Genomic DNA, 25,617 nt, shown 5'->3' on the forward strand with positions numbered 1-25,617 from the left:
TTGAGTCCGCCCTGTGACCCTGTCTGCAGCTGTGCCTGGCACCCTTATTTCGATGTGTGCTACTGTGGCGTGTAGACGTTCCCTCGCAGCGCCTATTTCGATGTGGTGCTGCGCAACGTCGATGTTCAACATCGACGTTGCCAGCCCTGGAGGACGTGTAGACGTTATTCATCGAAATAGCCTATTTCGATGTCGCCACATCGAAATAGGCTACTTCGATGTAGGCTTCACGTGTAGACGTAGCCCAGGTGTGCAGGAAACAGCCTAGGAAAATATGAATTTCATTTCCTGTGTGATCAGCATGGTGAGGTGAGCAGGCAACAAACCTCAGCACCAGACTTCAGTAGCACATCTAGCCATGAATTCCCAGAGTTTCAGATGACCTCCAGTATAGAGCATACAGGAGATCCAGGATGTCATTGTTCTTTGTGTGTGTGTGTTTGTGGGGTGCGGGAAGGAGGAAGAATCTGTGCAGGCAAAACTATGAAGCAGCAAAGGAAATGTAGACAAATATGCAAAGCTCTCACAGGGCATGGAGGAAAAAGGATACACCAGGGACACTAAAGTGTTGTGTGAAAATAAAGGAGCTCAAGCAGGCATCCCAAAAGACAAAAGAAGCAAACAGACATTCTGGGTTCTTTCTGCAAACCTGCCCCTTCTATGAGCAGCTACATATGATTCTAGGAAATGATACAACCACTGTCCCCAAAAAGTCTGTTGACATCTCTGAGCAGATTCCTCAGGAAGCCTCTGGCAACAGCAAGAAGATGAGGAGGAGGAGGACAATGGTCAGCAAGCAACTGAAGCAACTGATCTCATCATCCTGGGATGTTTTGTAGCTGAACCTGGATGGCAGAGAGGGCATTGCTGGTGAGTACTAATTTTTAATAATGATACAGGTGGGCTAATGCATTTGGGTGTAATCTGTGGCAAATGCTGTTAGGCTGCTGGACTTAAGAACTTGAGGGGAAAAGGACACTGCCCAGCCTACTAAAGGGTGGATCTTTTACTCATGGTTTATCTTTATGAACCCTATTTATAGTACTTCACCTAAACTAACAATTTACTTCCCTCCTTTTATAAAAGTTTCTTTTCTACACACAGACTCTATGCCTGCAAGTGGTAAAGTATTTTCTCACAGAGGTGCCAGGAGTGATGCGTAAATTTTCTAGGTCACGGCTTAAATTGGTTCCATGTTGTATTGATGGAAAGGAATTCTTGGATAGTGAACCCAGACCTGGTTGCTGCTGGCTCCATTTGGCAGAAAGGTTATAGCCACTCCTGCTGAAGGGGTTGGGGCAATGGGGGAAGTTGTCCTGGGCCCTGGCAATTCAAAAGGCTGCAGGAGCTGAGGTTGCTGGAGTCCCAGGCCCTTTAAATTGCGGCTGTAGCATTGCATGGAGCACTTCAGGTGGCTTTTACGGTTGCTGGGGGTTGGGGGAAGATGTGGCACAGTGTGCTCTGGGCAGCTCTGAGGGTTGGCTATCCTCAGTCCTGACCCTTCTGCCTGAAGTCCTGTTCCTTCTAAGAGCATGGAGCTTGCCCCCACACCCACCTTGCCCAGGGGCCTGGCCCATGTGTCATCCTCCCATGTTTACAGCTTTTTGTGGGGCAGATGACAAAATTCCATTTCAGTTCTCTTCAGCAGATGGTTCTTAGTGGCCATGGCTACACTAGTTTCCCCCTTTCCAAAGGGGTATACTAATGAGCCACTTTGGCCAATGCTCATGGGGTGCTGCCATGAATATGCAGTGTCTCATTAGCATAATGGCAGCTGCGTGCATTTCAAAAGTGCTGCTTTTGAAATTCGTGCTGCTCGTGTATAAAGGGGCATTTTGAAAGGACCCCTGGACTTGGAAAGCCCCTTCTACCTATTTGGTTTTGGGCAGAAGGGGCTTTTGAAATCTGGGGGGTCCTTTCGAAAGGTCACTGTCTACGTGAACAGTGTGCATTTAGAAAGCGGCATGTTCGAAACGTGCATGGCTGTCATTATGCTAATGAGGCATTACATATTCATGGAAGCCTCTCATTAGCATCTGCTGAAGTGGCTCATTAGCGTACCCCTTTAGAATGGCGGGGGCTGGTGTAGCCAACGGCCAGTGTGAATTATATTTTGCATGATCCTCTTAGGAAAAAAATCTAGAAGTTCTATTATGCTAGGACCCATGAGCATTTATAATTTTATATTCTTGCTGATACACCCAACCTAGACAAATGTTGTCTTTTGCCATTTTTACTTACTTACCAGCTGGTCAGTGCAATTAGAGATGTAGCATGTATGTGGTATGTGTTTGCAGAATTATCTCAAGGGTTTAGCTGCATCAGATTTCAAGCATATTAAAAAAATTGTTATTTTCACTTATCCTGAATATTTGAAGTGTCAGATGTACAGGTCTCACAGGTGCTTGGCCCAAATGAGGGATTGAAAATATTGTGCCTTAAGCATAAGGAAGAAAAGCATTCATATCTATGATCCCTAGATTTGCATAGATTTTAGGTATCTAATTTGTATACAAATTTGAACTGATTGAAAAAAAGAAATGGAATTTCTGTGCTGTGGGAGATGCAAAAAACTGGAATCTGCTTTGATCCTGAATTGGAACAAAAGCATTCAAATATCATTCAAGAGCTTGAGATTTTGAAATAGTTCACTGTTTTGTTGCTACTTGCTGCAACCAGAGCTACTGCCTTGACTCAAGTGACTCTGTATTCTAGTTTCCTTCAGTGGTAGATAGCTTTGGATGAAATTTTTGTGATTAAGTTCACTTAAAAATGTATTATTAATTGTACTGAAGCTCTTTATGAATTTGTGTTGAATTCAGTGAACAGTTTCAAGCTGAAATTTAAAAATATATTGAAATGGTTCAACAGTTTGAGACACAATAGCATGACGTTTAGAAATTTAGTAATTAAAAAGGGAAGGAGACACCAAAACTGACACACAATGACACAAAAGTCAGTTTCAGTTTGTAGCTGAAAAGCTTTCTTTTCAGTCCGCGAACTGAAAAATCTTTTGTTTCTTCAGCCTTCTCTCTGTGCCTTGTGATAGAGCCTGGAATTGCAAACAGGCCTTCTGAGCTCTAGCAGAGGACCTGGACCCCCAAGATTAATTTCTTCTCTAATTTAAAATCTTTGTAAGGGTTGTATTTCCACACCAATTTTATACAAATCCTATTCCTCATTCTTGAAGACATGTAATTTATAACCACATGCCTGGATTACTTCTCTAGGAAATTGGATTTAAAAGGATTTCATTCTTGATATGTTTCTCTTGGTTTGAATTTCTGAGTTACTTTGTTCAGATTGGCATCCAACTCCCCACCTTCCACCACCACCAGACCAAGGTAATACACTTAAGATTTACTGCATTGCTCCCTGAGAAATTCTTTGGAAGAAATCTGATCTGTTTTTTATTTAATTCTGCTTTGTAAATAGAAAATACCAGAGCAGGACCTACATTGTAAATTGCCAGTAAAATATCAATTTGTTCTATTGCTTTTACCTTGATTTACCAACTTCCCTTGTCAATTTCACTGTTGAAAACAACAGAGAGAAAGGTGAATGAACTGGCTGGGAGCTCATATGCAGTCTTGCTCTAACATTACTTGTTATTTTTGAAGCAGGAATCATCCAATAGTTTGTAAAATGTAGGCGTGAGAACATTTTTATTCTTTAGTACCTAGTTGTAATCCATCTGAGAAAATAAAAGTACTTTGATACTTTCGAGTTCAGTGAGCCCACACTGGTAAAAGACATCATATCTGGAATATCAGACTGAATGAAAATCGTGTATCTTAAATGATCATTAATACTGTTGACCAAATTCACCACATTACTCTGCTTTTCACTGGTGCTGCCTGGTAGCCTGCAGAGCTTAAGTCATGGGTGGGCAATAACTTTTTATGAAGAGTCACTCCAAGAATTTGATAAATGGTAAAGGTCTGCACTCTTCTATGACATTAATGGAGGAGGTGTGGGGTGTGGGTTGGGGTTGGGTGAAGAAGGGGGATTGGAGAAGGGGATTGGAATGTAGGAAGGGGTGTGGGCTTTGGGAAGGAATTTAGGTGAAGGAGAGGGTAGTGACTTGGGGCAGGTGATTGTTGTGCCGGGTCTAGGAGTGGGTATAGATATTAGTGCAGGAGGACCTGGAGGAGAGGTGTGGGAGCGGGTTGTGACCTGGAGCAGGGGATTGGGTGCGGGGTCTGGGAAGGTGTATGGTTCCGGGGGGAGGGGGTGCAGAGGATTTGGGTTACATGGGGCAAAGGTGTGAGGAGAGGGGGCAGAAGGTTGCGGGGAGAGGATGGGATGAATGCCAGAGGTAGGCTCTGTCCAGGAAGTTTTTATCTATGTGGTTCCTGAACAGCAGCCCAGCAGGTCCCTCAGGCAGGCTCTTTATCTGTCCTGTTACCATGCCATGCTTCTCTTAGCCAGGGAACAGGAAACTGAATACTGGCAGGCCCACTGACAGCAGAGGAGAGGGGAGTGAGGCTGGGCAAAGGTGGCAATTACCCTGTGGAGCAGCCATTCAAAGGGGCCCGGAGCTCTGGCCGCTGCTGTGGCTGAAGTAGCAGTGTTAGCAGCTGGAGCTCTGGACCCCTTTGAAACACCATGAAGGGGTGGCTATGCTACTACTCTGAATGCTACTCTGAGTGAGTGTGAGGTGGCCCAGGGCCGCCCTAAGATCTGCCCCTTCTACCCTTGGCCCTGCCCCTTCCAAGCCTGCAGAGGCTGTCAGCCCTGCTGAATACTGAACTCAACTCAAATGTCAGTCAAGCTTTGCTGTTTGGTCTCATGGGTTTTTGGGGGAAAGAGGTGAGCAGGGGCCCATCAAGACAGGTGAAAGTTACCACCAAACTGACCCTGCAGAACTCAGGACAGAAATGCAGTCTGTCCCAAGGCTAGTTTTCTGTGGCTCCCTTGGCAGCTGTAACTGGAGAAGACCCTGACAGCCTGATGGCCTTGCACAAGTGGTACCAGAACCAAAAGGGCCCAAAGCCAATATGAAGGCACAGGGTCACTGTGAAAACCACTTTTGTTTCAGTAATTGAATTCTGGAAAACTGAAAGGGTGTGTGGACTTGTCAGCATGGAATGTTGTACACTGATATTTTTTTAATACAATATAGGCTGTAGCTAGAATAAGGTAGTCAGGAGATCAGGTTCATCTCCCTGGCTAGGTAACTGATTACTGTGTGACCTGGGCTGAGTTGCACAAATCTCTCTGAACCAAATTCAGGTGTTGTATAAGCAATCCTCTTGCATCTGCTTAAGGATGTGTAAGAGAGGCCGTGTTGCTACCACATATGGGAGATGTGTAAGTACCTACTGTCATCTACATCTTTTTGCTAGCTCTTCTTGCTGTATTCCTCTTCTGACTCTTCATTTTGACCGTTACTGAAGCTTAGCCTGCTATTCTTCAGACAATTTCTTGACCTAACAAACACAAAATGGAAACAATATAGCACACTCAAGGTATTATTCTGTAAGAGAGGACAGCAATTAGTGGCCCAGAACACTATGTTTTTGTTTCAACATACTACAAGCCAAATTCAAGTTTGGGAAGAATGATAGGACTAGGCAATAATTACCTTGCCAGCCAATGGGAATTACAGAAAGCAGTGTCTAGTCAATGGGAGCTGCAAGCAACCATATCTGTGGAGTTCCAGGTAAACAACCTTAAGCTAAGCCTAGCGAACCGCCTCTGGCTTATTGCCTATTCCTGGCAGAGTACTTGAGTATGAGAGTAACTGAAAAACAAAATTATCTACTTCATACCAGTAATCCTTGTACAGTTACATCTCCAACACTCTGATTTTTAGAGCACTTAAAAAGAAAAGATTCCAAGGAAAGTTGCCAAGAATTTCTTTCAGCTTTTTATAAACCTCCCACTGAAATGTCACCTCCTGTTGTGATGTCAATAACAGTTCCATACTCATTTTGTTCTCCACCTTTCCAATTAAATGGACCAGTCTTATCGTTTAGTAAAAGCAATGAATGCTCCTGTGCTACCTGGCAGACGAGTGCTTTTTTCTGATACAAGACAGACTGTAGTTTTATTAGAGGTAAATGCCTTCTTGATTGTTTTTGTGTCTTGCACTTCTTAGAATTATATGATCCTTTTTATTGCTTGTCCATTCAGATTATCTCAACTGAATTTGAAATCAAGTATGCCATTTCTTATGTCACATTTCTACAAGGTGTCAGCAGTAGCATATTGCTCTAACCTCCAGTCAGAGCTCACATAAATTCTTTCCCAAACTAACGCAGGCATTCTTTAGGGGTTATGCCATGTTCTGTAATAGAGCAATAGATTCGAACTGTTCCTGGCTGACAAGGAAAGATCTGCAATAGCAGAATTCATAATCTGATTATGGATTGAAAACATGGTTTGCTTTCTAACACATTGGACTGCTGCAAGTGATTTTGTAAGTGGTAATGTTATGTTGTATGATGGTTTCTGTAAGACCCCATTTTGTAAGGAGAGACTCCATTTTGAAAGGTGCCTGATAACATCAGCACGGGTAGAGCTGGGTCAATCTGGCTCCAACTGGATTTTCCCACCACAAACTCCTAAACATTCTGTTCCCTCAGAAGTTGCTGTGCTGCAGAGCTGTCAATCATGTGAACTTCTGTGCCACTGAGTTAATCTGCTCCTGTCAGTCAGAGGGGGCTCTCTCATTCTGTCTGAGACCAAAGCTGTATCTACACAAACATCCCCCCTTTGAAAGAGGAGCACAAATGAGGGAAATCAGAAATGCAAATGAGGTACTGATTTACATATCTACGTGGGAGTGGTAGTATTGGCTTCAATGGGAGCAGGCCTTTAGAAAAGCTGTCAGACCAAAACATTGAACTGTCTTGACATTGGCCCCAGGCTGAAGTTTAAAGTTAAGGATGCCTGTTTTTTCCACGTATAACCCCAAAGGCACTGACACCACTGAGAAAGGAGAGTGATGTCTTACTCTACACTCTTGGCTGCAGGCTAGCTGGCTTTTGCGGTACAGCTGGCTTTTTGCGGTACTAGCTAATGTGGTACAGCACATGGCTTTAGCCCCTAAGGTTGCAGGTTCATTCCCTCCTACTAACAACCTGGTACTGTCACCCTTACACATGCTAACCTGGTTCTGGTACACAGGACACACTAAACCAAAACACAAAGGCTACGTATACCCAACAGTGATCTGCCAACAGAAGTTACTGTGGGAAGAGATCTTCCGACAACTTCTGTTGACAGATCAGGTTCACACACGAAAGAGGATTGAAAAAGTGATCCATTCCGTCAACAGGGAGTGGCCAGACTGCTTGACCGCTCTCTCAACAGAATGACCAACCAGAAGCTCAGCAAACAGGGGTGCCCAGTGAATGGGAAGCCCTGTCTTTTTCTGGAGAGCCCCTTGGAGTGTCCACACAGCTTTTTAGTCAGCAAATTCTGTCGAGAAGGGCATTCTGCTTCATGGCAGAGAGGCAGAAGGCTGTTGACGAAAGTGCTGAATTTTGTTAACATACTGTCGACAAAACACATTTTGTGTGTGCATGCTCTGTGGGTGTTGTCTACTGAACTCTCTAGTGCAGATGTAGCCAAACAGCCCTAACTCTCCCAGTTAACCACCAATCCCATTTAAAAATTTTATTTAGGCTAAAGTACAAGAAGGTTAAATATGTATTAGTTGTTTTCATTAGTACCCCTCAAAGGTCCTGTTTAAGCATGTCCTCTCACTCACTCACTAAATGACTGTGAGAATAGCCAGGGGCTGGGCCTGTGGGTGTTTAAAACCTATAGAGCTTAACAGTCAGTGCCCAAAGATTGAGATTCCCAGGTGCGTTCTTGGGGCACTCCCTTCTGAAACCTGGAACCCACTGATCAGCTCTGGAGAGCCCTGATGACTCATCCAACTCTCCCACAGAATAAACACCCACTTCTCACAAAATTCCACGCAAAGGTGTGAGGATTCTGTTTTTTCAAGATGCCATGACACAAGTGTAAACGTTTAGATCTCAGGGGCACTTAGCACAAGACCCTACCACCACTTTTCTACTTAACACAAGAGAGTACATCTCATGTGGAATATATCAAACATCCTAAATGCATTGCCCTCATTATTTCAGAGACATTGTAGTTATACATAATGGGTTGTTTCTCCCTCCTAATGAGCTGGAGAACAGGGGTTCCAAACAGGCTGGTTTGTTTCTTTTTATTACCATCCAATCTTATGGTTAGTTGACTTTCTTGTCAGCTTCAACAGCTAACCAGAGATTCCTCTCAGGTGACTTCATTACCAGAGAACTCTCCCCTCATAAATCAGTTATAATTTTTGGGAGCCTGTCCCTTGTTTAGCGCTATTCCATTTGAGTATGCATCCCAAAAGTCAACATCCTTCTTTTCTTATTGTTTTGCCACCAACATGTGGAATTTCAGTCAGAACTGAAGGCAGAGAGATGACAGAGAAGGCAAAGGGGCTTCACATTCAAAATTGTTTGTTTGCAGTTTTCTAAAGATACAAATAGGGGGTTCATAAATTCACGAAGAATTCATAAATTTCATAGTCAGATTATCTAAACTGCCACAATATGATAGGCCCCTTCCAAATAAAAGAAACACATCCCCTTCTCCCGAAGAGCTCACAGTCTAAAAATGCTTGAAGGGATAAAAGAGTGAAATGAGTACCTCTGAACAAGTATCTTTTTCTAGGAGAGGCATTTGAAAATTAAAATTCCATTACTCAACAAGGCTAACATTTTTGGAATCCTTATATCAGAGCTGCAGTATGGGATAACTGCTTTTCAGGGTAGTGTTTTGTTTCAGCTACCTTGGAAGTGTCATCTGAATATTTTTAAAGGAAAGACATACAAAGACTGTATAATTATAACAGATACATTTCATCTTTACAGCCTGAAGTCATACTTGTACTTAAAATACTCTTTTTAGCCCTCCATCTAGCATTACTTGAACCTACATTTCTTTAATTGAACCTTCTGATTAAAAAATCCAAGGTAGCAAGTGTAAATCTCTATTTCATCTGTCAAAGCAGAGTGATACTTTATATGAGAGTCTCACATAATATTAGATTCTCACACATGAATCATTTAAATAAATCCATGCTTTTTTAAATAAAAGCTGTAGTAACTTCTGTATAACTGAACAAAATATAGTTTCAGTTGGCCTACTTAATTAATTTCCTTTGTTTGTAAATTGACTTGGTGGGATTGCATTGTAGAGACCCAGTCTTGTCCAAAAAAGGCATGCTTTTACATAAAATTATCTTGGTAAAATCTTAATGGAGACAAAACTCTGTAGTTTTTACTTCTGTGTAGCTGGCCAAGATCAGTCCTATACCTCCCACCCAAATAATTACCTCAATAATTACAATGAAGGCAAAACTACAATATTTTGTCCACATTAGGATAGTACATCAGGGACTAGAGCCACAAAAGGAATTAAATAACAAACTTCCATTTTAGGTGCATAAATTGAAATTTAGGTCTCAATGTGCCTGCTCAGCTGCCATCTAGGTCTCTATGCACCTGAATTCCCATTGAGTTTCCATTGGTGGGTATGTGTAAAGACAACCAGGCCTGCCAAAAGCCAGGGAAAACAGGGCATTTTCCCCCTAGCCCAACATTTCAAAGGGGCACAGAGCTCCAGAAGTCCCTGCAGCCAAAGATTCAGGCCCCTCTGAAATGCCACAGAGTATTGTGCACCTCTCCATGGGCAGCTCAGAGGGAACATGATGGGATGGGAAGCCTGACTGTTGTTACTCTTTCTGCCCTTGGCCCTGCTCATTCTGGGGATGGAGAGCTGGGGGGAATCACAGAGTAAGATAATACTCAAACCATGTAAAGGTGGCAGAAAAAAGCCCAGAACAATTATGAGACTTGCCATTTTTGCTGTTCATATATGTTTCTCAAGCTGCATAAGAATAATAAATCAGGGTGTCAGTCAATGCATATTTGCCATCTCATAAAACTCAGCTCAGGTGACGTGAGCGCTAGATACTCTGGGACATATGAATCCCCCTATTTTTCTCCTCCTCCATCAAGTGAAGCTTTTATTAATGACATGGATATTTAACGTGTTAGAAAGATGTAACTGGGTCTCTTGTGGCGATATAATGTAGTTTAGAGTATATGTAGTAAGAATGCTTAAAGAATCAGATTGTTTTACTATGGCACCCACACAAGTCTCATTAAAATATGTTAGCAGATGGTGCAGTTCTCAGGAAACAGCTTAAGCTCTCTTCACAGTAAGTTACAGCTATTGGGATATTTTGCTCTCCACCAGTGGATAGCCTAAAATCTGAAAAAAGTATTTACTGATAATGGAAAGGAAAACTGTCTGTAATTCAACTGTGAACAAGAAAGTTGCTTATGACGATTCCTGCAAATGATCAGCCTGGGAACCCCCTGCCTTGTACTAATAATCAACCAGATTATCTTTCTTTAGAAAATCTCTTGGATCATTTCCTGTTTTAATTTAAAAATAAGTGGTTATGTCCCACAAAAGCTAAGAGATTATTTTGTTAGTTTTTAAAGGGCTACATGACTGCTTTTTTGTTTTGATAGAATACAGACTAACACTGCTATCTCTCTGTCATTGTTTTAATTTGTTATAGATACAGGTATTCTTTTAATACAAAATGTTCCCACTTTTAGCTGATAGTGTCTTTGTAAATTAAAGACGTGTTTTGCTATTGTGCATTATCTGAAAACGGAGTAAAATTAATAAGGCAAACTTCTAATCTAAAATTAAGAAGATTATTTATTTGTGGCCATCTAGGGATATTATAGTTATGTTGGGAGAGAGTGACATTTGGGAAGGAGGACAAGGGACATGGGAGATAAATTTCATTCTGACATTTGGTGTATTGGGGTTCTGTAACTGTAAGCCAGTAGGAGAAATAACTTTCTCCCCTCTATATGCAAGATTCTTCTCAGGAGCAATGAACTCCAGTGGTTCTAACAAATGCATTTGTTGTGGTAGACCAGGGTGAGGTCCTTGTTCATTCTGACACTAGTGGAAGGAAATTCGATAACTCTGAGCCAGCCACCTCACCTGCATGTGCAAATTTCATCCCATATTCTGTCCAGTCCAATTTTCCTGATGAATGGAGCTGTCTTAGTTGATTATGGTCATGATGATAGAGGATAGCTAAGACTCAGCACACTAAGAAACCTGAACATAATGATCAGAAGTGGGACCTTAAATTTGACCTTGAATTAGGCATGGAGCCAGCACAGTGAATGAACCCCCAAAGTAATATCTCCTCATTACTGTTGTTTCAAAGATATTCTGATATATTATGTCATTTGGAGGCTGTTTCTTCCATTTGCTTTGAATCCCAAACCTGGCATATGTTATTCAGTCCTTAAGGTGACTGTATGGAGTAGGTTACTTTTATATGTAAGTATGCGGAAGGTGGCTGCTTCTTTCATTTTCTCTGCTCACAAACTTCTGTATGTATTTCATTCACACATATTAGATGTGAAAGTATTTGGTTGTTGAACAAAAGGATTTCTTGCTTCTTGGAGAAAAAAAACCTGATGTGAATGCCTGGATCACTTTGCCCAAATCAACCTCAACAGTAAAGGCTCCACTTCCTGGATATCTGGAGATGGTCAGAAGTATATCTGGTTACTGATTTTTATATGGCTGTCAAGAAGCAGAAAAGAACCTTAAAAGACCGGAAGATTATTCCTGTCTAGGTGATTAGATGGCAGAAAGCCTGTGATATAAGGGGTGTGTGAAACCAATATATTGCCTCAGGTGGCATAAAATCTCATTAAATATGTTTGTTACGTTCAATAGCTTTTGAATGAGATTCATTATCATAAAAATTGTGAAAGCCTCTTTTGAGATAGCCTTGCAGAAATGTATTTGTTATGTAGAAAGAGATGAGAGATAGTTCAATGTTTAGGGCTCTAGTATAGGACTTAAAGCCTGAATTGTGGAGAATCAAAGGCAGGAATCTAGAAAGTTAAGCTGCTGGGAGAGTCCTAACAAGTCCCTCCCCCAGCTCAGGGCAGAGGTACTGAATCCAGAACTCAGGTAACGCTGAGGGACAATGAAAGCAAAGAACAGGAACAGATGTAGGGCCAAAGGGCCAAAACTAGGGAACTGGAAGAGGACAGTGAGCAGAGAAACCTAGATAGCACTTCAAAAACTACCAGGGAGCAAGCAAACACTGTCCAGAGGAACTCTGCTCAGATATGTAAATGGATAAAAGAAGAAAAACAGGACCCACAGTCACAGGGGTCCCCACCCCCAGCATCATCCAACATCCTCAGTGAAGCTATAAATTGCCACCTTGTAAAAAGTGCAGCCAGAATCTCAATAAGAGATTCTGGAGGACCTGGAAAACAGGGCTGCAATTTGTCATGCTGAAGATACACATGTTCCAGGGTCTCTCTCATGGCACAGAGAGGATGGGCTTCAGTGACAAAGGTGAATTGTGCCAGTATATGCCGTTGTAGGAGCCATCAAATAATATCCCCAACAGCCATCGTAATAGGATAGAATACAAGCTGGACTACCAAAGTTGCCCAGCCTGCACTCCTGGTACACATTCTTCCCACTTAGTATCTGGGTGGAACATAAGGTTGGGGAACTGAAAAGTGAAGCACGAATGTGTTTAGATGGTTGTTTTGAACATTGTGTTAATAAAACAAGTCCACAGGAAGGGCTGTTACTGAACATATGCAAGATTCCTGTTATGTTAAGGAACCAAGAGGAGGGAAATTGAAACAGGGAGCTGCAAGGTCCAACTCTGGCCAGAAGGGTGTGGTAAGGAGGCAACTAAATTTATGCAGTTTGCTACTATAGTAATACGGGCCATATACATGAATTAAATAGATACTGTAGTATTTTGTAGTCAGGTTTCATGTAAATATTAAAGTAAACAATGCTTTAATAGTGAGCAAGTAACATTCCTATTGGACATTAATCATAAGTAGAATATTAATACTGTAATACAGGTGCTCCATAAAATACTTAAATATATGGCAATACTAAAGGAGAAAAAGGATGAGTTAATGGGTCTGATATGGACTCATTGTACATTGCATAATGTTAATATGACCAAATAACTGACCTAAGAAATATCAGAAATTACCCATGCCAGTTGAAGACTGAGGACTTGGAGCATAATTTTAAAAAAATCAAATGTCTTCTCTCCATGGATGCCATAGGCTACTGACACCTGCCAACATTTCAAGGGCTGATTGATTTGAGTGTGTACTTGGAAAACCAACAGATTACAAGAATTCATTCAATCAATGTGTTCATTCAATTGCTAGCAATTCACATGAACACAGGAAGAGGTTGAGATAGCAAGAGAACTGTAACAGATATTGCCACCTCAGGAGAAAAATGGTTGACTAGTATAATTTGTTTAGGATCCAGTTGGAAGTTAAGCTGAGGCAACTTCCTCAAACTCTTACTAAAATAAATAATTTTAAAAATACAAGAGGCAAAAAAAGTAACTTTTTTTTTAAAAAAAGGATTTTAATCTGGATTTAAAACAGGATTTTCAAAAACTCTTCTCTCATCCCCATATACACATATAACAGCATTCACACAGATCAAAACATTTCCTCAAAAAATGAAACATGGCTGTTCTGTTTATGTTCATGTGTATAGCCTCTGGACTTAATACCTGTGCCAAAATTCCAAAATGTTTCTGCATGTTATACTACATCTTCATTTCTCTCTAATGTGCCCAATGACGAGCACAGAGACCAATGTATGTTTTAATTAGATTTTAGCCTGCCTTCACATGGTTGAACTATATCAATAGGTCTTAAATACATGACAAATATATTTCCCTCTGAGCTTACATCAATCTAATTAAAGCTTAGAAAACTGTAAAATATTCAAGTTTGTAGAACAAAATGGATAGACATTAAAGAGCTTGTTTATTTTATTCCATTTACTGCATAATTACTCATTAAAATCTGTTTCTTACATATACTTCTTTATCCACACGTATTTCCAGCTATTTATAAATGTTGCGTGGCGGTGACATACTGGCAAAGGATCAAATCGAACTGACTCTAATTGAGCTCGGGCATGCCATTGTGAACCTGGCCAGCTGCCTCAGGAATGATATTTCACCTCTAAAGTTCAGATGCCTCATTTGCAACTCAGTAACAATTTCTGTGGAAATTTAATCAACATGAATTTAATGATGGATCCCCTGAGTCTCAACTCTTGCCCAGATGCAGGGTCACCTATACTCTGACAGGAAGAGTAAATGCGAAGGATATGTAACAATAAATTTCTTTTTTGTTGTTGTTGTTTAGAATCATACCTTCCTTGCCCAAACACAGACCCAAAAAATTAAAAATGCTGAACTATGAACCTATAATTTTGTATATAGCAGTTTTCCTTATCTATAAATCCTTCTATGTCAGTGGGTTATAGCACGTTGAAAGATGTTAAAAACAGAGCTGTGCAAACCTGTAAACCCTCATTATTCTCACTCTTTTCCAGACAAGTTTGCAAAAATTCAAGTCAAAGTTGGTAGTGGTCAGTCTCAGCGTGAGCTAAATCACCTTTACAGATTGTTTTCTGTATTTACAGAATAGGCCATGATCCTTGACTGGGATTCCTAAGTATTACCACAATACAAATAAATAATAATTTTATCACATATGATCAAACCATTGTTATTATCATCAGGTGCTGGATTTCTATAATTGAAGTCAAATTTTTCTCTATTACAGTGGTAACCCCCACTAAAGTCAGTGAGATCGTAACAGTGGAGCTGAAGAGATTTTGGCCCACTGAAATATCAGAAATAGTCCAAGGTCAACTGAAGAGAATTAGACATTGTCCCCATTTGTTAAGAGTTCAGGGACTAGCATCTGTGGGAGAATGAGTAGCCTGAGTTTAAGACATAATTTCGGAGTGAACTATAGTGAAAACAGCTATCTACCATCAGAGTGTTGTATCTGGGCTTGTGTGTGCCCTCAGGGAAGAGAGTTAAAAAGAATTAACTTGTCACTATTTTTAATGATGCTGCATTGCCTTTTGTTTTGGTTAGAGAAACTTATTGCAGCCGAAAGTGTTCACCTCACCATCCAATGCCTGAATCCATGTCTGCTAGCTCACAAATTGGATTTTAATGAGTTAGTTGTCAGTCAGAAACATAAACACTATTTGGGATTCTGAAACCCAGAGCTCCCAATCAATCCTATGTTGCATTTACCATATTTCTCACATCTGTGTAGTGTTTTTCATTCCCTGTGAAGTATAAAGTACTAAAACATGACCAGAGGCTGCAGTTTATGGGGCCCATGGTATCTTCTCGATCAATCTGACTTTTCTTTCTCATGGCTTTTTAACTGAATGAAAAATTTTTTAATGTGAATAATGGAGCTTGATCACATAACCCTTTCTTTTCTCCCCTGTGTACGCTCACTTAAGTCACATGAACATTAATGGCAGTTGAGTATACATTTCAAGGGGAGTGGTTACCATTAGCACGTCAGGTGTACAACATGGATGACATGGCTCTAATTTTCATAGCATTTTTCCTTTCCTTCCAGACACTAATGAGTAAGCTGCCAAAAATAGAAGATGCCCATGGCCATTATCTGGATCTTCTCTTGGATAGTGAAAGAAATAGGCTTTTAATTACTAAACAATATCAAACAATCTGAAAAAGCGGGTTTTATCCATGAAAGCTCACCATTAACTAATAAATAAATGTGCTAGTCTTTAAGTTGCTACAGGACTGCTTATATATTCTAGTTAAGCATATGCATTTGATTTCTCCAATCTACTCACAGTAGTGCCACTAGATGCCAGTGTGACCTAAGGAAGAAAGTAACCCTGTGGTTTAAGGGCTGCATCTGTCTAAAAGTACATAAACAATTTCAGAAAAGGTGTGTTGCTCAGATGCTTCAATTTTTATGCCCTTTCTGAGCCAGACAGAACAAGAATGACAAGAATGATTATTTCAAGCATGAAGTTTAGTTCAAAAGGGTTAAAATACAACACTCATAATACTTGTGCTAAAAACTGACTGAGTTTTCATAGAGAAAGAATACCTTCCCCAAACATCAGGAAAATCGCCCTTAACAGTTCTGCTTTCTGTTAGATGCCAGTTGCTGCATTCCTACATTTTCTTACTCATAAAAAAGCAACAGCTAACATATTAGCTGCAGTGTTGCATGTCAGTGTCGCAATTTGCTTTTTCAATTAGTCACTCGTAAACTGACAGTGTGATATTTGCCCCTGTAAATTATGAGAGACCAGCTTTATGTGGGAATGTGTTGCCTTGCATCACCTACAGTGCAGATCTTATGGTTTCCGAGCAGGGTTTCTTAGAAATTTCTCCCTTCCCATCTTCCCTAACTATACAGAGTAAAAAGTGGTGAGAAACATAGTCCCATGATAAATGCTGAATCTCAAGAATAGTTTTCTGACAGTGAACTGCATTAGGCTAGCACATGGTGGAAACCCTGTTGGTTAGAACTTTGAAAAAATTAATGTATTTGGGACAGTTGATCTGACTGTTGCCTTCTCATGTCTCCCCTGGACATGCCAAATCCTTTTTTAAGTCTCACTTCAAAAATCTGCATCACAAATGCCTCATAATATGGGTAGCAGGGCCAAAGGAGGGATCAGAGAATAACCTATTCAAATTACTATGAGTCAATTAGAAGGTGCCTGTATAAAGATAGCAGGGTATTGAAATAGCTCCTGACATGTCTAGCTATCTGCAGAGGCATGAAAACAATACCATAATGATCCTGGGGGCACCCACAGCTGTGAGTCACTTTGTTATCTCAACCAGCCTGTCAGCTACTCAGGCACTCTGCTTTTGGATGCCCAATCTGACTTCATCCTGCAGGTTGGCAATAGCTCACAAGTCCCTTTGAAGTCCCCATATGATATCCAGCCCTGATCACTAGATACTCACAGAAATCTGAGATCATCTGTTCCCAAAGGAAAAGTGTTCCCCAGTTCCTCAGTTTTACCTTACCTCTTCACTCCAGTGCTACACACAACACTTCAGTTACGATTAAACCAAAGGAAATTTATTTACAAAAGAATAGATTTACAAACAAGCAAGCATGAGGCTAAATGATGGAAACAAACCATTACATACCAATGAAAATAATAAAACGCAAATGAGGACCCACACTTTATTAATAGTTTCCTTTTCTACCTAGCAAAGTAAATTCCCATCCTCAAGATCAGTCAATTACCATGCTTGCAAGCCCTAACGAGCTAGGCCCCAGTGGGCCCAGCGGGTGTGTCCACACAGGAGTTAAAATAAACATGATTGTCCCGAGTTATCATAGAATCAGAGAAACATAGAATACTAGGACTGGAAGGGACCTCGAGAGGCCATCGAGTCCAGCCCCCTGCCCTAATGGCAGGACCAAGTACTGTCTAAACCATCCCTGATAGACATCTATCTAACCTGTTCTTAAATATCTCCAGCGATGGAGATTCCACAACCTCTCTTGGCAATTTATTTCACAGTTTGACCACCCTGACAGTTAGGAACTTTTTCCTAATGTTCAACCTAAACCTCTCTTGCTGAAGTTTAAGTCCAATGCCTCTTATTCTATCCTCAGAGGCCAAAAAGAACAAGTTTTATCCCTCCTCCTTATCACACCCTTTTAGATACCTGAAAACTGCTATCATGTACCCCCTCAATCTTCTCTTTTCCAAACTAAACAAGCCCAATTCTTTCAGCCTTTCTTTATAGGTCACATTCTCTAGACCTTTAATCATCCTTGTTGCTCTTTTCTGGACCGTCTCTAGTTTCTCCACATCTTTCTTGAACTGTGGTGCCCAGAACTGGACACAATACTCCAGCTGAGGCCTAACCAGCGCAGAGTAGAGCGGAAGAATGACTTCTCGTGTCTTGTTCACAACACACCTGTTAATGCATCCCAGAATCCTGTTTGATTTTTTTGAAACATCATCACACTGTTGACTCATATTTATCTTGTGGTCCACTATAACCCTTAGATCCCTTTCTGCTGTAGTCATTCCTAGACAGTTTCTCCCCATTTTGTATGTGTGAAATTGATTGTTCCTTCCCAAATGAAGCACTTTTCATTTGTCCTTATTAAACTTCATTCTGTTTACCTCAGACCATTTCTCCAATTTATCCAGATCATTTTGAATTTTGACCCTATCCTCCAAAGCAGTTGCAACCCCTCCCAGCTTGGTATCATCTGCAAACATAATAAGTGTACTTTCTATGCCAATATCTAAACCATTGATGAAGATATTGAACAGAACCAGTCCTAAAACAGACCCTGTGGAACCCCACTTGTTATACTTTTTCAGCAGGATTGAGAATCATTAAGAATTACTCTCTGAATATGGTTATCCAGCCAGTTATGCACCCACCTTATAGTAGCCTCATCTAAATTGTATTTGCCTATTTTTTTATAAGAATATCACGTGAGACCCTATCAAATGCCTTACTAATGTCTAGGTATACCACATCTACCGCTTCTCCCCTATCCACAAGGCTCGTTATCCTATCAAAAAAAGCTATCAGATTGGTTTGGCATAATTTGTTCTTTACAAATCCATGCTGGTTGTTCCCTATCACCGTACCACCTTCCAACTGCTTGCAGATGATTTCTTTAATTACCTGCTCCATTACCTTTCCTGGCACAGAAATTAAGCTGACTGGCCTGTAGTTTCCTGGTTTATTCTTATTCCCCTTTTTATAGATGGGCACTATATTTGCCCTTTTCCAGTCTTCTGGAATCTTTCCTGTTTCCCATGATTTTCCAAAGATGATAGATACCTCCTCTATCAGCTCCTTGAGTATTCTAGGATGCATTTCATCAGGCCCTGGTGACTTGCAGACTTCTAATTTTTCTAAGTGATTTTTAACTTGTTCTTTTTTTATTTCAATTTCTGACCCTACCCCTTTCCCGCTAGCATTCACTATGTTAGGCATTCCTTCATCAGACTTCTCAGTGAAGACTGAAACAAAGAAGTCATTAAGCATCCCTGCCATTTCCAAGTTCCCTTTTACTCTTTCTCCCTCCTCACTGAGCAATGTCCCTACCCTTAGCTGACTCAGTCTCATGAGGCCCAGGTTCTGGGGCTGAAATATTATTGTGTCGATCTTCAGGCTTCAGCTGGAGTCTGAGTATGCACAGTACAAAGTAATTTTTAGCACTGCAGCCCAAAGCTTTGAGCCTGAGTTAGCTGATCTGGCTGTGTTACAAGGTTTTTACCCCATGTAGATGTACTTTTAGTCTTTCTGCACCCTTTGATAAACTGAATCAGTGTTTTGTTAGTACTCACAGACAAGGTTATCCCCTCACTGTTCTTGTTCTTCTTTACTTCTAAGTAGTTTTAATGCTTATAGTTTGCCTTCAATGGATTTACATTGGCTTTTCTGGTTGGTGCAATGGTAGATGATCAAAAATATATTACATAAATAGCTAGCCAGGATCAGATGACAAACCCTTCTACTTTTATATGCTACAACTGAGACACATGGGTCCCTGGTGACTCACGTTCACTCTGAGACTTAAAGGATACAATTTTGAACATAGTTACATTATTCATTCAATACTACCCATACACATATCTTGTAATGGTTATGAGTGTCAATAAGTAACAAGCTTTCACTAGAGACCTCACATGCTCTACTTAAATACTATGAAAGGTTGGGTCTGAGACAAGGGTTGCTTGTAAAGAATTGTGAATCTTTTGCTCGTGGGCATCAGTAGGCCAGTATCTACAAGCTATATAACCAACCTGATGACATCTGAGAAAGGACAGGTGTGGGGGTTAATACACAAGAGTGACATGCTTGGGGTTGTACTTATGTAACTACCACTGGAGTTTAGTGCAAGAACCTCTGCTGTTTGAAGTAAAAGCCAGCTGGTGCTCAGCTAAGGCTGTAGAAGGAGCATTTTCTTTCTCTCTGTCAGTGGCCTAAGTTCCACTCCACGGAACACTGAATCACCAGGTGTGTGGGTTACAGTTACAGTATATGAACCCAGTATGCAACAGGAACTAAACAGAAAATATGTACTGTAGAAGAGAAGGCCAAAAAAACTTTTAACTTTGCTTTGTGAACCATAGAGTCTGGTGTTTCTTTGTTTTGAAGACAAAGATGGTTGATCCATTCTATGCAATTGAAGGATTATATTCAAGTTTCCTTACACACTATCAATGTATCCCTCAGTTGGGTGAAGTTCGGATGCAAATGCTGTGTGTGGTTATGAAACTAGAACTTTATAACATGGTGGAATGCCCATTTCGGAGCCAGGAACTAAGACTCAGCCAGCCCGGTTGATTAATCAAATTCAGGTGAGCAGGGGACAGGTGTTCCTAAGGAGCAGAAGCAAACTGCAGATGGGGTGTGAAAGAGAAGTGGGTTGAAAACATTCTAGGTTTTCCCTGTGACTAGGTAGACAGATCAGAACCAGAGAGACCTGGGTACTGAGAGGCAGATGCTTAGAAGCAAGGGAAAGTCTTAGGAGAGCCCCTTTGTCTATTATCTGTAAAAAGGACAGGGAGCTGGAGGGAAAGCCTGAGAGGGATGTAAGACTTTTATTAAGTCAAGCATAGGAACACATTTTTGTGTTATTTCTTCTCTTTGGTTTCTAAGAGAAGACACGGGGGTGGGGGGTGGGATGGTAAATCAAGAGTCTTCCAATCTGAAGGATGACTGAAGCTGATGAAAACCTGGGAATCAGGGAAAGTGGTGAAGCTTGAACTTTCTGGAGTATGGTATTGCATTTGATCCTCATCCCATGTTAGTAAATTACCCTGTGATGGGGGTATTACTAGCCTATACTGGGTAGAGTGTATGTTTGTAGCTCCACCACACTGCAAGATGGAATGTCAGAGGTTCTTCTGTACTTGTGATTGATTTTAACAACAAATGGATATTCTCTTTTAGCTCAGATGTTGAAGAATTGTATGTCTAAGAGGCTTTGTTAGTTGCCTTTTTGGGGAAGTTTCTGTGCATGAGAAGGTGTCTCTGAATACAGGGAGCAAAACTTTGAAATTACAATTATGTAGGTGGTTTTTGTGGTATATCAAGGGCTTGGTTGTATACTGTGCTATAGCAATTGAAATTGTCTGTAATGATGACTTGCAGTAGAATTAATTTCATACCCAGACACACAACTTCTCGAACACATATATTTCTTCCTTTTTTCTTTAACTAAAATTAGTAATGTCTTTATTGTCAGGGCATTGGAATGAAAACAAAATATTTCATGATCCAGGGTGCACCTATCCATGGGACACGTTCCTATTCACTATGGACTTTTTAAAACAAACAAACACACAAATAAACAAACAAACAAAGGTAAGACATGTCTCTGCTGCTAGTGCACAGTACTGAAAACTAAATCCACACCTTCAACCTAGACACACAAAGCATTTAAGAATAACACCCACACAAGTGTTCTGTTCCACTTTTATTTTTTGTTATTTAAGAATCTACTTTAAATTGTAAAAACTCCTGTGGTCATGGAATCATGACAGCAAATTTTAAATGATCCTGGAACAGATTATTTCTGCTACTTATCTGCATGAAGCATACAGACAAAGGCAGTGTAATCAGAGCTGTGCTGTATTCTTTCAGTTACTATTTATCTTAGAACTTGTCTAAACTACCACTTAAGTTAATGCAACTCACATAACACAGGACTGCAAAAAGCCACCCGGCAAGCAAGGTAAATTACACCGACTTAAATGGGTGCCTACACCATGCTAGGTTGGCAGGGGATTCTTCCCTGATGACATAGCTTCCACCTTTGCTAGAGGTGGAGTAAGTATGTCAATGGGAGAGTATGTCGATATAGTGCATCTTCACCAGATACACTACGTTGGCCTAGCCAGTAAATACAGCAAAGAGATTGTATCAATCACTGAAGTATCGGGCATACAAAATATTAAGGCGGGGTAGGGGAGGACTCCAATAGCATACTTTTGTTTAACGTCCTTTTCCAGCAATACATCTAACTGCCTTCATTGTATAACAGAGTCCCGTAATTCCCATAATGTTAGCTCTGGGAGGATCACAGGATCTAACCACATCAACCACACCATCAGGAGCTCTTTCACCTGCACATCTACTAATGTAATATATGTCATCATGTGCCAGCAATGCCTCTCTGCCATACATATTGCCAAGCTGGATGGTCTCGTCGCCAAAGAATAAATGGACACAAATCAGATATCAGGAATGGTAACATACAAAAACTTGTAGGAGAACACTTCAATCTCACTGGACACTTAGTAACAGATTTTTTTTTTTTTTTTAAAAAAAAGAACAGACTCCAAAGAGAAACTGCAGAGCTACAATTCACTTGCAAATTTGACACCATCAGTCAAGGATTGAAGAGAGACTGGAAGTTTCTCCTCTCTTGGTGTTCACACCTCCACATTAGCTGCTGGAAGTGGGCCACACCCTCCCTGACTGAATTGACCTCCTTGGTACTGGCCTTTCTCTTGACTGGGACTCCCCCTCTTTTCATTAGCTTGTATAATTAGACGTCTGGAATCTACACTATATTACAGCGCACAGTCAACCTGTGGAACTCCTTGCCGGAGGAGGCTGTGAAGGCCAGGACTCTATTAGGGTTTAAAAAAGAGCTCGATAAATTTTTGCGGGTTAGGTCCATAAATGCCTATTAGCCAGGGGTAAAGTATGGTGCCCTAGCCTTCAGTACAAGGGCAGGAGATGGATGGCAGGAGATAAATCACTTGATCATTGTCTTCTGTTCTCCTTCTCTGGGGCACCTGGCATTGGCCACTGTTGGCAGACGGCATACTGGGCTGGATGGACCTTTGGTCTGACCCAGTATGGCCATTCTTATGTTCTTATGTTCTTATTACATCTGACGAAGCAGGTCGTTGTCCATGAAAGCTGATGCTCCAAAGTATCTGTTAGTCTCTAAGGTGCCACAGGAATTCTCATTGTTTTTGAGTATACAACAATGAGAAGACAAAATTATGTTGTTTCTACTAATTTTCTTTTTCATTCAAATCTGTGCCTATAGTAACTTTAAGAAGCCAAATAAACTGCATTTGAAGATTCACATTAACTATTAGAGCTAGCATGTCTGGAAATATGACACCTTTGATTAATTATTTTAATTTCCTTCTTAATTTCAAAATAATCTTGTATCTCACTCTTCCTGCAGCAAGAAGTAATTTACAGCTCAAATAGCTCTATTGATTGTGGTGGGAATCCGAGGCATAATACACTCCTTTTACTTTGAGTAAGGGCATGATAATCTTGCTCTGAGGAACTGAATTTCAAACACTATTCTGTGCTTAATTTGCATGCAGGTACTGTGGCTATGTGCACAAATTGGGTAAATGTGCATGTAAATTACTACACTTGAACATGTAATTACTTGGTTCACAGAAAAATTGTAGTGATTTTTATTAAAAAGTTGATGAATAAGAAGGGACATGATAGCATTTCCCTGTTTCATAATATCAGAACAAGGGGACATTCAGTGAAAATAAAAAGGCTGGTAATTCAAAACTGGCACAAGGAAATCCACACAGCATGATTAGACTGTGGCACTCACTGCCATTGAAAGAAACCAGTAACTGAACATGATTCAAAAAGGGGGCAAGAATGCCTAGATCAAGCGTGTTCAATTCATTTGCCACTTGCCACATGTGACAAATAGGACACTGTTGTGGCAAATATGGGGGTGGACAACCCATGGCTATGAAGCCACATCCAGCTCTTAGAGCCTTTAAATGCAGCTCCTCCTGAGAGCCACTCATGGGGAGTACCATATGTCCACTCCACGCATGCATCCTACCGCTTGGTGGGAGAAGCACATGGTGTCAACAACTCCAGAGGTAGTTTCGGCAAGTCTTCAGCATTGAATTAGAATGGGGGGTGAGGTTGCCTGCATGCTGGGACTGCCTGATTCTGTGAAGTTTTATGTGGAATATGGAAAGACGACAACCACAAGTCAGGCAATCTCTGAATTCCTATTGGACACTGCTGGCCTAAATTGAGAATTACAAACATTTTGTGGAAGGAACATTACACCTTCAAGGTTAAAATCAGTCTAAATGTTAATGATCAAGATGAAAACTAAGCAGGGTGGCAGATTATCCCACATATTTTTACAGAAGCTAAGCCACTCTGCACTTGACAGGGAAATATGGAAGGAAATAGGAGGGAGGCATCAGACACCAAAAGGTGCTGAGCCTCTGGTTGTTGATGATGATGAAATTAAGAGCAGTAATACTTTCTCTTTCTGGCTCATGGAGGATGAAATAGCTTCTCTATACAGGAAGACCAAGACAGTTCTCACCAGAATATCCCATGTTTCAGAAATAGATGAGCTCCAAATCAGTGTGGATTTGAACCTAGCGCTCTTACATCTCCAACAATGTTCTAACAAATGGGTGTAAGGGTACCTGTCTATTCTCTTCAATTCCTTGTGAAAAAAGTGAAGGGTTTACAGCATCTTTGAATTCTGTTCTTAGGCACTTAACTAATGGGGAACCTGGGCCTCTACGGCTATGCCTACACAGCTGCATTATTTCAAAATAATCCATTCTGGAATAGCTAGTACAAAATAGCTTATTTTGAAATAACACAGCTACACACAAGGGCCATGACCACACTAGCCCCTGCCTTTCAGAAGGGGCATGATAATGAGCCACTTTGGAAGATGCTAATGAGGCACTGCCATGAACAGGCAGAGCCTCATTAGCATAATGGTGGCTGCATGCATTTCAAAAGTGCCGCTTTCGAAACACATGCTGCCTGTGTAGACAGGGGCCTTTTGAAATGACCGCCTGGACTTCAAAAGCTCCTTCTTCCCGAAACCAAATGGGAAGAAGGAGATTTTGAAATCCAGGGGGTACTTTTGAAAGGCCCATGTCTACATGGGCAGCATGCATTTTGAAAGAGGCATTTTCAAAATGTGTGCAGCTGCTAATATGCTAATGAGGTGCTGCATATTCATGGAAGTGCCTCATTAGCATCTGCCAAAGTGGCTCATTATCATGCCCCTTCCGAAAGGCAGGGACTAGTGAAGCCACGGCCAAGAATGCATTACAAAATAGCACCCAGCTATTTCGAAATTGCATATCTGGACACATAGAAACGGTTATTTTGGAATGTTGGAATAAAGTCTGGATACTGTGTGTGAAGCAACAAAGGTTTATTACAAACAGCTGGCAGAGTGATTCTGAACTTAGTTGAGTTTCAGCATGCACTGACAGGCAACAAGTTTTGATAGGTTATATAGAGAGCTGATAGTCAGAGGAAAGAATAGAAGCAGACAATAAGGAAGTGGAGCATAATCAATGAGCAATCAATGAGCAATCCAGATGAATTAGCGAACAATCTGGGAGTTACAAAGAATTTTTGTGTGCAGTTTACAGAACATTTTATCTATAAAAAACAAGTCCTTTGAAGAGTGCAGTCCTCAACACTGATGTGTAAAGCAGTGATGTCACGTCTGGCAACCTGATGTAATCTTCGCATGGACATGATCATTTGTGCTATCTCTACAGAATCAAAGCAAGTGGGCAATACAGAATCAGAAGTTAGTGAAAGAATCATGTCAGTCACCCTTTAACTATAGTCCAATTACCCTCCCTGCAGGGTCCCTTCGT

Source organism: Carettochelys insculpta, chromosome 5 (assembly GCF_033958435.1).
Source record: "Carettochelys insculpta isolate YL-2023 chromosome 5, ASM3395843v1, whole genome shotgun sequence".
Lineage (NCBI taxonomy): Eukaryota > Metazoa > Chordata > Testudines > Carettochelyidae > Carettochelys > Carettochelys insculpta.